The 16,463-nt window shown below is 44.8% G+C and overlaps 1 protein-coding gene across 3 annotated transcripts in view; it reads left to right on the top strand.

The window, feature by feature from the left end:
- Positions 1-12,673: 12,673 nt before the first annotated feature.
- LOC118300910 (diacylglycerol kinase zeta) overlaps positions 12,674-16,463 on the top strand; it is a 61,909-nt gene continuing 58,119 nt past the window's right edge. For all 3 annotated transcript variants that reach the window (XM_035625783.2, XM_035625809.2, XM_035625818.2), the window contains exon 1: positions 12,674-12,807. The gene's annotated coding sequence lies outside the window, so the exon portion shown is untranslated. The remainder of the gene's footprint in view (positions 12,808-16,463) is intronic.

The following is a 16,463-nucleotide window of genomic DNA, read 5'->3' on the forward strand; positions in this document are numbered from 1 at the left end:
GAATAATAATGGGATGCAGATTTATTTAATAAAGATGTCATATATTTAGAGAGTGCATAGTCTATAGTTTCGTTTGTTCCTTCCACTCAACCATGCAGCGGTCATGTCACTAATTAGTTTTCTTCTCTTGTGTTCCGTTAGTGCTCATCACTCAGTGTCACATGGCGTAGTCCTGAGTGTCACCGAGCTCTACCATAATGTGAACTGTTGCCAGATCACTGTCAGTCCACATGCAGCTCTTTGAGAGGATTCAGGAAGTTCCGTCGTGTCCTTTCTCATCTTTATTAGGCACATGTTTTTGAAACTTGACCAAGAAAGCCAAGTGGTTTGACCACATGGCTAAGCAGTGGATCCCAGCTAATTCATTTCAAGTCGTCATCACCGACAGCTTTTCTGATGTGAGCGTAAGGTTGTCAACACGTATTTGAGGGATACTGTCCTGCCTAACTTTTCCCTGCTGTATCTTTCCAGTGCACATTGCAGCTCAGTGCGTTGTCAATATTAACGCTGTTTTTCATTCTCCATGAATGAAATATTGGCCTCTCTGTTGCCCTAGAAACAGTTGGCGTGTGTGAATCTCCAATCTAATTGTCGTCCTCCTGGTAAACAGGCCTCTCCCTTGAACAGCTGCCCCCTCACCGCTCCAGACAAACCTGCCGAATGAAGGTTGCACCTCTCTGTGCGAAGGCTTCTTGCCACAGACAAACAAACCTGCACGGATAAATAGACGGGCGCCTCGAGATAATGTATGTGATGATCTAAACATATCTAATTTAACGGAACAGATTGCGAATAACAGCCTGAATTATTTAGAGAGAAACTCAACACCAAGCTGGGCAGCACTGTTCGAATGGTGGCCCTCTGACCACACCCGCCATCGCTGATACACATCACTGTTTCAGTCGTGTTGGGGCATCAGCTGACATCCGGGTTCTTCCGAGGCTCTGTGTGGCTGGCCTGTGTAGAGAGAGGACCAACGTCGACGTAACCCGGGGAAAGGAGACCGCTGGAGAAAGGTTAATCTTCAGAGGCAGGATGAGACGGGAGGCATCTCGGGCGTAGGAGCATAAGGGAGGCTCGACAACCGGGATGCAGGCTGCTGTCTTTCTGATTGTGAAGCCAGCAACGGGCTAACCAGTAGAAGGGACGGGCAGGAGGCAAAGATGGGTAACTGACCTGGGCACAAGCTGGACTAGTGGTCCTTGACAAATTATCATCTGATCCTCTGAAGCTGTTACTATGGTGATCCGCCCTTGTTAAAAAGTCCGCCGAAGATAGGTGGATGACCCACTTATTCCACTTTGCAGTGAAGGCAAGTGGATGAGCACGATGCACAGACACAGCACCGGGCCTTACAGTGTCCAGCAGTTTAACGTTTCATCATACATTTAGATATTTTTGGTTCATTCAAAGCAAAGTATTCACAGTGTCTGTAGGGGATTCATAGAGTTTCAGCTTCTGAACGTTTTGCTATTATTGGTGGCTGTGGCTCAGGGAGTAGAGCGGGTCGTCCACAAACCAGAGGGTCGATGGTACAAACTCTCAGAAGTCCTTGGGCGAGACACTTAACCCTGAAGTGCTGCCGACGGTAGTGTATGAATGATGTGTGATAGAAAAAGCACTGTATCATAGTGTGTGTGAATAAATAATCGATAATACTATATATATATAAATATTAACATTTTATTCTTAGCCTTCTCTCTCTTTTGCTTTCTCTTTTCACTGTCTCCTTCTCCCTGTCCTTCTTTTTTCTCACAAATTTTTAACCGCAGAGATTTATTTGTGTTTTGGGAAGAGAGTGAGAGCGGGTCCTAATGATTTAGGAACAGGAATGTGCCGGTGGCCTGTCTGATATTGGACTGAATCATGACAAATTAAACGCACGCCTGGTCGCAATAGTTTTTAGTCTTTCAAACGCCACAGCCGGTGTCTGATTTCAGGTGTTTTCCATCACTGAGTTCGGACCAGACAGTGCAGTGAACGGGACACGGTGACGCTGCTTCATCAGACGGCTTCTTATGTCACGACCAGCGTTGGGCATAATCTCAATATAATTTAGTGTAATCAGTATTCCAGATAGGATTTTCTGTAGTTGTGTGCGTGTTTGTCTGTGAGTGGCGGGGGGTGGGGCGAGCTGTCACAGCTGTCAATTCTCCTGACTCACCAGAGCCGTTGCATAAGGATCAGCCGCATCTGTGGCGCTGCGGCGCTCTGTGTGTGCGCTGCCTTTTTTCTCAGATGAGTTTGCAGGCTTTGAAGCCTCAGCAGGGATCCTACTACCTTAAACCAGCGCCTCACTCCGCACCGCAGGGAAACCGTTGGTTTATGTGCTGTTTCCATGTGAAGCGGGGGAAATCAGAGAAGCGGGGATTCTGCTTTGATGCTGTACATCACATTGTTCGCTGCAGCTACAGGTCTGCAGAGGATTCAGTGATTCAAGAGGCGATGTCATTTCAAATCCTCTTTTAATTATTGTGCTGAGGCAAATGTGAGTTTATTATGCAACTAATTATTCAAAAAAGAAACTAGCTGGTCGAAACTAACGTGCATTTTGTGGGACTTTAAAATCACGTTGCCTGATCCCAAATAATGTTAATGAACATGGTTCCGTTCATGTTTACACTCACTGTCTCAATAAAAAAATAAAATGTACATACAGCATGCAACATTGCCGTAATCCAAGGTTTAAGGTTAGGAATGCCTCCCTGCAAGGCACAACGTGTTGAGCGCACTGGCTAAAGTAAGAGTTGTGAATATAAGCCATCGCTGGTTGAACATTTACAATTTGATCAGTTTACAATGAAGTGACAACCCACCATAACATATGTTACGCCCACCAATGGCCAACATCCTCAAAGATATGCTGCATTAGCAATGAAAATAAAAGTGTAAAAGGGTGACCACTCTCTCAGCATGCAACATTGCCGTAATCCAAGGTTTAAGGTTAGGAATGCCTCCCTGCAAGGCACAACGTGTTGAGCGCACTGGCTAAAGTAAGAGTTGTGAATATAAGCCATCGCTGGTTGAACATTTACAATTTGATCAGTTTACAATGAAGTGACAACCCACCATAACATATGTTACGCCCACCAATGGCCAACATCCTCAAAGATATGCTGCATTAGCAATGAAAATAAAAGTGTAAAAGGGTGACCACTCTCTCATCTAATATTTACAGTTTGTACGACTGTTGACCAAAAGCACAGATTGCTGAGCAACTGTAACCATGGAAAAGATGGCCCAGATTTAGTATTTAATTAAATTAAAGCTGTGACCATGTGAAATTCACCCTCAGTTCAGGAGCAGTATACTAAATCATTCCTGTCTGAGCGTGTGACATCACCCTCTGCACACGTACTCCCCCTACTTTCGATTGACAGTGGAAGAAGAACACCACCTTTATTGCCAAGTGGTGCTGAAGGGTTCCCTTTTCATTCAGGAAGCTGGTGCAGTAGTGATGCGTTGGTGCAGTAGTGATGCGTCCATCACATATGTGGCATCACACAGGTTGGGGAACACGGCAAGCTGTCATAGGTCGAAGTCTAATCCGTCGTGTCTCCTAGCGAAGTGGCCAAAAATAAATTGTGACGGCGTGTCTGGTGTTTGTAATGCTACATTGACAGTGCTTATCACTGACAATAGAGGCTGCAGATGGAACACAGACCTGCTGTCTCCGGACAGCTGGAAAGACATGAAATGAACTGAATGGGAAAGGCTTCATACATGTCGTGTTGTTGCAGATGACAGATGTCGATAATAATCAGACATTGAATGCTGTCTTCCCGGCAGTCATAATGCTAATTGGAGTTAAATTGTGTTTATTCTGTATAATTAGATATATGTCTACTCTCTAAAGGATGTGTAATGGAAATGAGACTCAATCACAGTGATTAAAATAGCCTAGAACGAAGACATTTATGACATGGAGGAAATTGTCGTACCATACATTCAAGCCACTGTATATCTTACAATCACTGACGACAGGATGGCTTGATGACAAGAGATGTGAAGTTCTTCCTCACCAAATTGGATCTGTTAGTCACAGTGGTCTCCCTCGATAACCTTTCGTTGTCATGTGAGTATTTGGAAGAACAGGCTCTCCCGGCTGGTGGTCTGAGCAGAGGCAGGGAGGAACCAAGCGCAGATACTTTAGGCAGGCTGGTGCAGTTGAGTTACTTTAATACATAATGAAGACAATCAGGTTGGAGGAAACTTCAGGCATATATATATGGCCCTGTGGCAGGAGAGTTTGAAAGGAACCTCACCGACACAGGCCAATCCCCTTTTGATTTTGGTAAATTCATGTATTTTTGTGTTTGCGCCTTGTTTTTTTTTTGTGTGTGCAGCAGCTAGCCAGCCTAGAATCCTTTAATCCTCTCTATGGTCTGTGTTTGCCATATGATGCTTTAGTGTATGCGGTGGTTTCACCTCAGCCTCAGGCGACCCACTGACGGTGCCACTGATGATCCTCATCGACATGCATTGATGCATTGGCTTGACCTGCTGAGAGTGTCGGAGGGGGAGAACGATGAACTTCTTGCCTCCAGCCAAAAAGTTGCATAATGTAGCAAACTTGTCGGCACAGCAGATGGTGGAGCGAACACTGATGGCAATGATGAAGAGCCGAAAGAACAGACAGGGGTTGTGGTGCAGCAATCCAAAACGGCCCGATCTCCTTCTGTCCATAGACTTTGTCCTTTTCAGTGTTGACCTCGGAATGCAGATGTTGCCATCTGATGAACAAGTTGACCACAGCATGTTTCAAATATTGTTCGTGATCACTGTGTCTCTATGTGGCAGGCCCACTCAGACATTAATGCTGAAACCAAAATATGAGGTTTTAGAGACGTGTGGAGGATGTCGATTGCTGTGCTGTTGAACTGCGTTGCCCATGTTTCTAGGTTTAGCCTTTTCCTCATGAATCGAGGTGGAGTGGACAGAATAACACGAGCACAAAGATACTATTTGTGCTAGTACCAATTCATTTCAGTATATTAATTTGCGCATATTTTCTTTCGATTCATGTTCGGCTACCGCAGATGACACAGGAATACACGGAGGAAACTGTATTTTCGGGGAACACTCTTGTTTTAAGTGAAGACATTGTTCTCTCTGCCACTGAGCTGTTTGAGAATTCTTGACATAGAAATCGCATTTGCACTCAAACAGCCGTGATGGTCGGATTCGTGTCCAACATGCTGTGACACTTAGTAGTGTGCAATAGTAGTGTGTTTGTGTGGTGTCTCGCATTGTTCCTGTCAGAAGTATGAATCCTCTTGACTGCCAATAATTCATCTCATCATGCTCAGTATCTAGAGGCACAGGTATGTTGATGTAACTTTTATTAGTCTACAACCAGTTAAATGAAATAATCATTGCTAAGGGGCAAAGGGCTCATTTAGAATTGTGGAGATGGATAGGCTGGATTTGACTTGGTTTGACTCTTGTTAAGGTTTTGGTGCATAAGAGTTGCAAATTAATTTGAAAGGAATTCTGTTCCAGCACTCCCACATGGGACAATGGGAGTATACATTGGATTCTGCAGTTGCAGTTTGCTGCTGACCTGCCGGTGACGGGGACTTCATGGGCGCCAATGTGCTTCCTGTCGGTCTGTTGTCACATCCAGTGACCTACACCAGAGCAGGATGTCTGAAAAATGTAACGTAGCCGAATGCCATGGAACCAACCGAGCCCCGGGGGATGAACACCTCTGACGTTGAACATGGCGAAAAATCTCAACTTTGTTGTTGTTCTGTAGGTAAACAGCATCTGAACACAGAAAGTAATCTTATGAACCCGGGCTTCTTTCAACAGTTCTCGTCATTGACCACCACGAGGCGGAGTATTGATGAGTTGTAGGCCACATGTCAGCAACACCACATTTCTGTCATGCTATGGTCTAGTTTGTAGGGACTGCGTTGTCTACGTTTAACGATTAACATATTAGTTCTTATGTGAGAAATGAACTTCATTTTCATTGGCGTAGTAAATCGATTTTACTGTACACTAGTGTTGCCCAATAAAGTACAATGTCAGGATCTTATGAAGTCAAATATTTCAGTTGAGATGCCCGATTTGTTCAACAGGCGGCTGTGTTGTGGATATAAACAAGCTCATATTACTACCAACCACTTAAAACACAAGGCTGTCATTTTGTCATGAAGCAACACTTTGAAACTGTCCTCCAGCAGCCGGTTCTCGTACAGTGGAAGAGCCGTTTCTCTGCAACATTCAGCAGTCGGACGACAGTTAGAAGGGTCAGCGTAGCAAGTAACTTAATCCCCGTCACTCATCACTGCTGTGGAGAGCAGATGGAGTCACTTACTGTATAATGCATGACCACATCTCAGTATGTCAGAAGTCAGTCTGCTGGATTCTCTCGCCAAAGTAACATAAACATGCGGCTGATGGCCGTGACCCGAGTGCAGTCGAGTTTAAATGGAAAATGGCTGCATTTATGTGGCGCAAAGCGCATTACAGACATATCTTTTCATTCACCAGCTCACACGCACACACACACACACACACACACACACACACACACACACACACACACACACAAACTGAGTTTGAGACATAATGCAAAGGTCAAGTTTTGTATTTTCAAACAGGATTGAATCTGTAAGTCTGATGGCCTCAGAAGACGTAAGTGCACGCAGAAGCAGTCTGTTCATTTCCACTGTGTTATCAGATGTCGCTCTGCCAATAGGTCTCAGAAAGAGAGAAAGGGGCTTAGTGCTCCGATGTGCTGTGCTGTGACGCTTGCTGCACCTCATTACGGACATTGTTTGCGTCGGGGGTCAGGTTTAGGATTAATGTTATAATTTATAATCAGCCCCTCAGTGGCAGAGAAACCGCGAAAATAGGGCAGCTGTGGGTGTTGGTAAGTCAAAAGGATCTCTCCGAATTGTGTGTCGTGCTGCCGAGTGGTTTGTTATTTGTCATGGAAACATGGAGTGGGCGGCGGATGAGAAGGAACAGTGATAACCGGATTGAGAGGAGCAGGTGTGTGTGTGTCTGTGTGTTTTTATAGACACATAAAAGTACAGCACCAAGATGCGTTCTGTCTGTCGAGACGATGGGAATCATAATCACAATGCACCGTAACAGCAACAAGCGCTCTCTTTCCAATCCTGCTCCTTCCTGCTCCTACTCGCAGCAAACAGACATTCGATTGCTATTTAGAAATAAATATGTGCATATTACAGTCAGGACAGGACAGGGTACAGTTATGTAATGCGCCCATTATGATTCCAATAAAGATGTTAATAAAGCAGTTTATTCTTTGCCAGTTCCTGCCAAAGAAAGAATCCAATTTCACACAAGATTCCGGGTTCAAGATGGGTTTTTCACACACGTAGGATAAAATAGCAGTAGCACAAAATAAAGCAGTTAGGTAAGTGATAAAAGGCAGAACAACAAGAGTAATGATGATAATAATAATGATGTTAATACAAATTAATAATAATGTAAATATACATTCATAGAAAATGTGTGTATTCAAAAATACAAGTGTAATACCAGTGAAAGGCTGAATATGTTTAGAATATTGTGTTTTGTGTGCATGTGTGTGTGTGTGTGTGTGTATTCAATGCTCCTGAGTCACCACTGGGTGTTCAGCTCCTGCAGGTGGGGCAGCTCGCAACCAGTGATGTGCTGCGCTCTGTGCACCACCCTTAACATAGTTCTCTATCCTAAGCCCAAACCCTAGGCAAGTCAATTTGAGCTCAAACTGTGCTCGCCCCCAACATTAACTGTGTTGTCTTTGTTCTCAAACCCAAATCAAACCATCAACCAGGGGTTTCATCCTGGCTGTCGTCAATTGAGATTCGAAAACGCTTCTCTTTGCTGCTAGTATTGCTGTGATTTTAATTTGAATGGCTTTTGCAGTTTGCCGACGTCCTCCTAACAGTCTCTGTGATTATCTTTCTGCTTGTTTGGTGTTGGACCATGGCCTGTAGGACAGTTGCAAACATGGCTCTTGTAGCTTTATTGGTCATACGTTTGATCAGTTGACTGGAAACTAAAAAGCATGGGAATAAAATCTGGTGAGGCAATGTAACTTGGATTCAAGTAAATCTAAAACCTCTAGATACTTCACTGACAGCTTTAGTTTTTATCGCTTTGGACACTTTTACATAAAACACACAATCATCTTCTAGAATATTGATATAGATTTAATAACTATTCAGGATATAATGTATGGCAATACATCCAGCAGTTGCACAATTTACTTGTTTCTCACACTAAAATGTGTGGTTTTTTTTATGAGCGGATATAAAAACAACAATATATCCTGTTAATTCAGTCTCTAGTGTATATGTTGTCAATAGTACGTGCAAAAAATGAATTTCCAAGATTCAAACATACTTCTTCGAATGACTCGCTTTACTTATTATTCAAGATAATGCTGGCTGATACAGAAACGGCTGTAAAAAAATTGCCAGAAACAGTCATTTATGTACAAATTTGCGTATAATATGATGTATAAGGCCTCTTGTGATGGTTGTGATGGTTAGTCATCTTTTAAAAGTGAGTATTGCTATACGCCTGTCAATCATCCAGAGCTTCCCCTGCTTGTCTCTCCATCACGCAGCACCCTCAAGTGGTCGTTTTATAGTAGTACAAATATAGACGGGCCGTAGTGCCTGGGATTGACAGTGTTGAGTGTGTGTGAGTGTGTTTCAGTAAAACCATTTCAATCAGTGAGCAGGTGAGGTTGTTATTGCTCTGTGGAAGACTGCCCAGATTTGATACATATCTCAATTTATATCAGAGCAACCGATCTCTTTAGAGGCAAGGCTGGTGATAAACTATATTTTTCTACTTGGAAGTACTTTGTGTGTCGCCAAAGCCTGATGTATCATATTCCTCTGTGGCATATTACAGCTTAGTTGTCCAGGAGCCAATGAAACTCACCAGTGTGTCACGCTGTTGCACGGGTGGAGGGGGGTCTTTTTCGGTATCGATGCTCTCGCTGGAGGGAAGGCGGGGGGGGGGGGGTCCGAACAGTTCAGTGTCCGAACAGCGCAGGGCTCAGTTCGGGCTCACTCATGACACCGTGTCACCTGGTCAGGTCGGGTGGGGACCGTAAGGTTTTCAAGGCTGATGTTTATGGACTGTTTGGAGTTCATTGAAATCAACATATTTAATGTAATAATAACAGAAGATGATGACTGATAAGTGTGATTCTAATAATAATAGTAATAATAAAAACCTTGTTAAGTGGATACTGGGCTCAACAAGCGGAACAGAGAGCCCCAAACCTGGTTAGATTTCACTTCAAGGAACGGCAAGCTCTTCAAATTTTGGACTTTGCAGGTTGAGCTGAAAGGTGTAGACTTTAATGTATGCCATCCAACTAAATTGACAAAATTTGCTAAGCACACTCATACTTTTTTTTAGTGTATGCAATACAGCAGCAGGTATTCAACAGAGACATTTTCAGTCAGGCATGTGACCGAGCAGCCATGAGTGAGGCCCTCGGTGTTGTCATTATCCACTTCCTGGTTGTAGCCGGGCGGGCAGCGCAGGAGAAGACCAGAGAGTGTGTGTGTGTGTGTACGCGCGCGCGCCCGTGTGTGTGTGTGTGTGTGTGTGTGTCCATGTCCGCCTCACGTGGAGTGGATTGCAATAAAACTCCACAAGAAACTGAAGAGGAAGAGAAGAGGAGGAAGAGGAGGAGGAGGAGGCCAACGGGCTAAACTTTAGCGAACCAGGGCGGAGGACGAGAAGAAGGAGAGGGGGAGCAGGAAGACAGAGGAGTGAAGAGCCGAGCAACAAACAAAGAAGGGAGAGAGAAGAGGCGACTGACAGCCACAGGAACACCGACACCGACACCACTGCCGCTGACAGCACAGCGCTGAGCGGAGACGTGGAGAGGAATGCGGGGAGGATTATCTCTCCCTCAGGACTCAGCACTAATCCCTCACACACACAAACACAGACACACACACACACACACACACACACACACACACACACACCTTGTGTGTCTCGTAAAAAAGACCTTTGGATTAGGGTAGCCATGTTTGAAGTCCTAGGGCGGTTAAAGTGTAGTAGAAATCCACTGTAGTCACTGTGCTGTGTAATCTTTTTCATTAATGGACGTCTATGTTTCGTACCTTTATGATACGACTCTGGTTTACTTCAGGTGTCATATTTTTTGATGGATGGTCGGCCGCTATAACCTTGACACCTTGAAGTCTTCAGTGCTGCCGCTGCCACTTCTTGTAGTACTTGCAGCGGTCTGAGTAAAGTGGCCGTCCTTTGTTTGCTGTTTCTCTGAGCACAGCACACACACTTTGACCTTACTGCTAAAGGTCACCATTAAACCCTATGACCTGACGTCGGTGAGTGAAGCAGCCGGGGTCAGAAAGCCTCGCTCAGTGTCTGGCCAGAGTAGCCGTGCTTCAGCCGGATTGTGACTACTCCACTAATTCTACTCTAATTCCTCCAAACACCAAGAATTCCTCGGGGAATAATTGGAATAGTCAACAGAAGGTCTGGAGGCCTCGTCTGCGATTGCCTGCATCACACACATCATATTCCGAATATATCTGTCACATAACGACACATAACGAAATTTACAGAGATGTGGCTTATCCTGCCAAAAATGTGACAAGACTATGAGACCACAGTAAGTGAACCTATCGTCTGTCATGGAGCTGGACCAGGGAGCGCACATGGATCTGGGACACGGGGCCGGACTGGTGACCTCTGCCGGCGCAACTGAACGAACCGAGTTGGAGCGAGAGGGAGACGGGATTGTAAACGAAAAAGGCGCGGATGGTGAATTCAGCTCGGGGTCCTCCTCCTCGAATGCCTCTCTGCACTCCTGCTCCACCCTCGCGCCGATCTCCCCCTCGTCCCCCACAGTCTGTGCGGAGGAGGACAAGGAGATGCTGACCGGCTGCTCCAAGTCCTTCACCGGACTCAAGATCTTCACCCGCAGGTAAGATCGAACGAGTGACAGCGTGAAAACATGAACTGAACAATTAAATGGCTTGTAATAGCCAACATTGACCAGCAGGTGGGGCCATTGGCTGAAAACTCTGCCTTCTGCCCTGACAAGACAGGATGTGAACAGTACTGAGGCTGCACACAGCTGTAGCCACATCATACAGACACACACACACACACACACACACACCTTCCGTCACACGACTGTAGAATCTCTAACGTTGCACATTCATATACAATTTTAAAACCCCTGCTCCCCCCCCCAACCCATAGACTTTAGATAAGGAGCCCAAATGATGAGTCCGATCAAAGATCTAATTCACATATTTATGAGATGATCTGGGTTTTTCCCCACAGTGCTATTTCCTGCTGTGCCGGTAAGTCGGGGCAGGATACGGATTATGTTTGTGTGTGTGTCTGTGCCACTGTGTGCATAACCTTGCCAATGGGTCATCATGTGATCAGGGTACACACGATTCCCACAGCAACAGGGGCCGTGGTTGTCGTGCCGACAGAAACAAAGGTGACAGTGTTGCCACCAGTTTGTACAGACACCTCGGAAAAAACCCATTGTCAGTGTTCAACGGTGGAAAGCAGGGGGCATGTTGTTGACTCGTCTGTTGCCTGACGAGAAGGCGGGAGATGTTGTGAGATGTTGTGTCGATGCTGTGTGATGTTGTGTGTAGCTGTGCTATCCTGCGGAAACACACTGACTGTATATCAGAGGAGGCTCATAGTGATTATTACAATGTAATTGTGACTTTTCCGAACAATATTGTAGTCATGATTAAAGCTTAAGGTTCTCCTACACGTCTGGAAGGGGAGGGGTATTCAGTTGGTTGCAATCTGCAACTTCACCACTATCCCTCACACACGGAACCTTTGTACAGGTGTGCAGAAAGCTACGGACACTCCTCGAACAATATCATTGTCTTCTACTTCATTGTACGACTTGAATCAAGTGTCAACCCGCCGTCCGTGACCACACCCATTGGTTTGTGAACTGCTGTCTGAGCACAGTTTAGCATTTTGATGAGCTCCATCTTGTTTTTTGCAACTAGACGTAGGATTTTTTTACAAAATGAACATCATGCTGTATTGAAGAAGACCTGAAACTGAAGATTGAACCATAAAATCCTCAGGAAAATGTTTACTGATGCTATTGATCAAGTGGGACGTAGAGTCGTTTTCTCATAGGTTTTGTATATATAAAAACAACCAGTCGTGTAGCCCCCTGCTGGTGGTTTCAGAGAATACAAGCTTCAGACACTTTCTGAAGACCCGGTCACATTTGTCTATCTTTATATACAGCCTGTGCTTGAAACAAGGTCAAGTCGAGAAATGCATATAGGTCAGTAGAGTCGATTTATTAAGAGTCAGAATCACTGGCGTGATGTGTGAAGACAAAGGTAAACTCAGTATCTCCGTATGATCAGTTTTCAGTATCGGAAATCCTATTGGAACTGTTCTTAATCCACAATTCTAGTTTATGCCGCTCACTCGTGTGTTGTTAACGAACAGTTTGTAGAGAGGATGTAAGTCACCTCAATTTTAAGCCTTCACCCGGTTATAGGCCATTTCTGTTTCCTCTTTCTCACTGTGTGTGTGTGTGTGTGTGTGTGTGTGTTAGTCAGTTTTGCACTTGCCAAGGAAGTACACCAAGTTATTTTAGTTTCTCTCCCTCTCTCTGGGCCACACCCACTCTCTTTCTCTTTCTCACCCCTCCCTCCCTGCTGTCCCTGTTAGCGGTCACTGCACACCAGGGTTTAGTGCGAGCTCGGCTGATAGATAGATGAGACAGAGGAGTGGAAGCATGGATGGATAGTTTTCCCCCTCCTTTTTCAGGTTGGCTCCAAATTTCTTTTATTTTTTATTATTCATTGGTTTAATTTAAAATATTGCATAGACTTTATTAAAGATTGCGATAATGCTGACTGTAGCACGCAGAGGTAGACGCATCTTGTGCTTTAAGCTGTTGAGTTGCAGTATAAAGACGTGAGTAGAAAGTGTTGTCAGTGGACTGATGCAGTGCTGTGTTGCTCCTGGTTTTCAGTCATAAGAAAAACGTCCATGACAAATAAGTCAAGAAAACTCACTGATCCCTGCAGGGTCACGTTTCCTTCGTATAGGAGGAGTTCTCAGAAGGATTTGTTGTAGTATGATACAAAGTCACTTGTCATACATGAAGAAATGTCAAACAAATTCCATCACTGTCGATTTGAAACTTTGCATGTTTAAAATGGTGCATATGCTTTTGACTAAGACCATTTCAATTTCCCTCAGCTTGGAAACATGTTGCAATTCAGTAGATCACTATGAAGTTCTAAAAACCTACGACCTGCGTCCATGTCAGTGTATGTTTGTTTGTCAGCGGAATAAGGCAAAAACGAACTAACTAACTAACGTATTTCCACGAAACTCGGCCAAAGACAGAACCCATTCATTTTTTACGCGGATCGGGACAAAGGGGCAGAGACAGAATTTTTTTGTATCACTTTCTTTGACATTGAGAGTCTAACAAGCATTTAGATGATGTACCATCTTCGCCACCAGTGCAGAAATAAATTCATCGCCAGTGTAAATCAGATGTACGGTAAACATCACTACACTTTGCTGTGATTGTCTCACTAAGCGTATGTGTAATCAGCTACCATACACACAGAATGAATAGTGTGTATCAGAATTGTAATGCTTGTGTAAATCGTAGTGAGACTTTGGAGGAACGTTACAGACGTTTATATCTTGGCCCATCAAAGCTGCAACAGACTCAATAATATTTATGGCGCGCCGAGAACTGGATGGTTATTAATTTAGCCTTCTCCAGTGGAGTTTGTTTCGAGATTATTGTAAATTGTGTATCTGGGCGAAATGGTTTTCAGTGTTTTTTTCACCTTCACGTTGCACATCTTACACACGGCTTTGCTTTGGTCAAAGTTGAGTGGAGCAGCTCCCGCCATGTCGTTTTATGTCTGTGGACGGACTCTTCGCACAACGAGATCTGGTGATGTGAGACGGAAACCGTGAATGGGCATATATATATATATATATATATGTAAACTAACAAACTTGGGATTTTATGAATCAATATCAGATTGTTTAAATGTCAATGGGTCAAGGTCATAGTTTATAAATCGGTGATCACGGTGGAGTGAGTGATGTAACTTGTCCGGCACCAGACTGCAGACGTACAGCAGCCGGTGAACACAGTGAAGCATTCAGCAGCTACAGGACTTCCCTTTTTTCTTCTCTGGAGACTAAAAGCAGAGTGGTGTTCTTCACACTTTGGACAGGCCCAACACGAGCATGCAACAAGGGGACACTAGATACACGATGAATGATTCATCACAAGAGGAGGCCAGTGAGTGAATGTGGAATGAAACGTGGAGCTGATGTTCAGTGTGAGGACATTTCTCTTGTTGTGCCTGTCACAGTGTCCATGTCATCGTCTCTTATTCATGCAGGCTGACACGAAAGCAGCTGTTTAGACTGAAAGCACCATGTGATGTCATCACCATCCAGAGAGAGAGAGAGAGAGAGACACGCGCGTGCCCTGGTAAACATGCGCCAAATATGTTGTGAAAAACAACGTGACAGAGTTAGATAGAGATTACTGCAGAATATGAATAATACAAATATATACTGTGAAGGTTAGGGTCTGCGGCCGAACCCGACTGCAGCCGCTCTGCCTGTCTTCTGGAAATCCCGTTTGTATGCTACACATTTTCTTGACGTGCGGAGGAGATGTTGGAGTGCGTGGTTTTGTTTTCACTAGGCAAGGAATTTATTTTCAATTCCCCCAGTCCGGGCTAGGTGTCCGCAGCATTTCATGGCAAACGAGTTTCCAGAGTAGACTGGAGCCACGTGAGGGCAGGTGTTCTTCCCACAGTCGCCCCACCCAGCGAAATTTTTTTCTTTGAAAAGAAATCTTGGCCTAGGTCTAAACCACGTCTAGATTTAGTTTAAAAGTGAGCAGCTGTCATTTTTCTGGTCGTTGAAAAGACGTCTATTAAATCTCTACCCTTCACAGCCCGATAACGACTGTTTTAGGGCTAAATTAAGGCTATGACAGACCGACCAGATTCAGCCATAAAAAACATCGTCCTAATCAAGTCTGCTGTTCGGTGGGACAGGTCCACACAGTATTATGGAGTACAGACAGAGAGCAGTGGACAGTGCAGTCACTGCACAACCAGAGTGAAAGGAACCAAGACCGTCCAAGTCTGTTCGGATGAGTCTCTTGGACTTGATGAACTTTATGTTGCTGAGTTTACGTTTGAGGCACTCTTTCCATGTACGGTCAGAAGCCATGAGGCTGTTTCTTCCGCTTGCACAATCAGCTTCCTAAAAGTTTTCCTCTTCCCTCTTCTGCCGTCTCGAGACAATTTGACATGGATCGTGTGTACTTCAGTTCTTATGCGATAAAGCAGTGGGTATAGATGCGGGAGCTGCTCTCATTGCATTGCTACAGACAGCTGGAAGGCTTGGTATAAAGCCACATTGTTAAGGAGCCCTCTTTATTTCATTATATTTGCATAGCACACTACTATGTTTTATGTAAATATTTAACCCAGCAGCACAGAGCTCTGGTTAGTGTCACACGCCAGCGCACACTCTGACAAACCCTCTTTATTTTCTCCATGAAGTGAATCCAGGCAATCCACTCTTTCCTGACTTCACTGGTCCTGCGACTGTTCAGTGCTACATCCCCAAATCTGACTGACTGACTGAGTCACTGACTGACTGACTGACTGAGTCACTGACTGACTGACTGACCGAGTCACTGACTGACTGACTGACCGAGTCACTGACTGACTGACTGAGTCACTGACTGACTGACTGAGTCACTGACTGACTGACTGACCGAGTCACTGACTGACTGACTGAGTCACTGACTGACTGACTGACTGAGTCACTGACTGACTTACTGAGTCACTGACTGACTGACTGACCGAGTCACTGACTGACTGACTGACTGACCGAGTCACTGACTGACTGACTGACCGAGTCACTGACTGACTTACTGAGTCACTGACTGACTGACTGAACGAGTCACTGACTGACTGACTGACTGACCGAGTCACTGACTGACTGACTGACCGAGTCACTGACTGACTTACTGAGTCACTGACTGACTGACTGAGTCACTGACTGACTGACTGAGTCACTAACTGACTGACTGACTGAGTCACTGACTGACTGACTGACTGACCGAGTCACTGACTGACTGACTGAGTCACTGACTGACTGACTGACTGACTGAGTCACTGACTGACTCACTGACTGACTGACTGAGTCACTGACTGACTGACTGACTGACTGAGTCACTGACTGACTGATTAACTGAGTCACTGACTGACTGACTGACTGAGTCACTGACTGACTGACTGACTGACTGAGTCACTGACTGACTGATTAACTGAGTCACTGACTGACTGAGTCACTGACTGACTGATTAACTGAGTCACTGACTGACTGAATCACTGACTGACTGACTGACTGAC

Source organism: Scophthalmus maximus, chromosome 1, assembly GCF_022379125.1.
Source record: "Scophthalmus maximus strain ysfricsl-2021 chromosome 1, ASM2237912v1, whole genome shotgun sequence".
NCBI classification, from domain to species: domain Eukaryota; kingdom Metazoa; phylum Chordata; class Actinopteri; order Pleuronectiformes; family Scophthalmidae; genus Scophthalmus; species Scophthalmus maximus.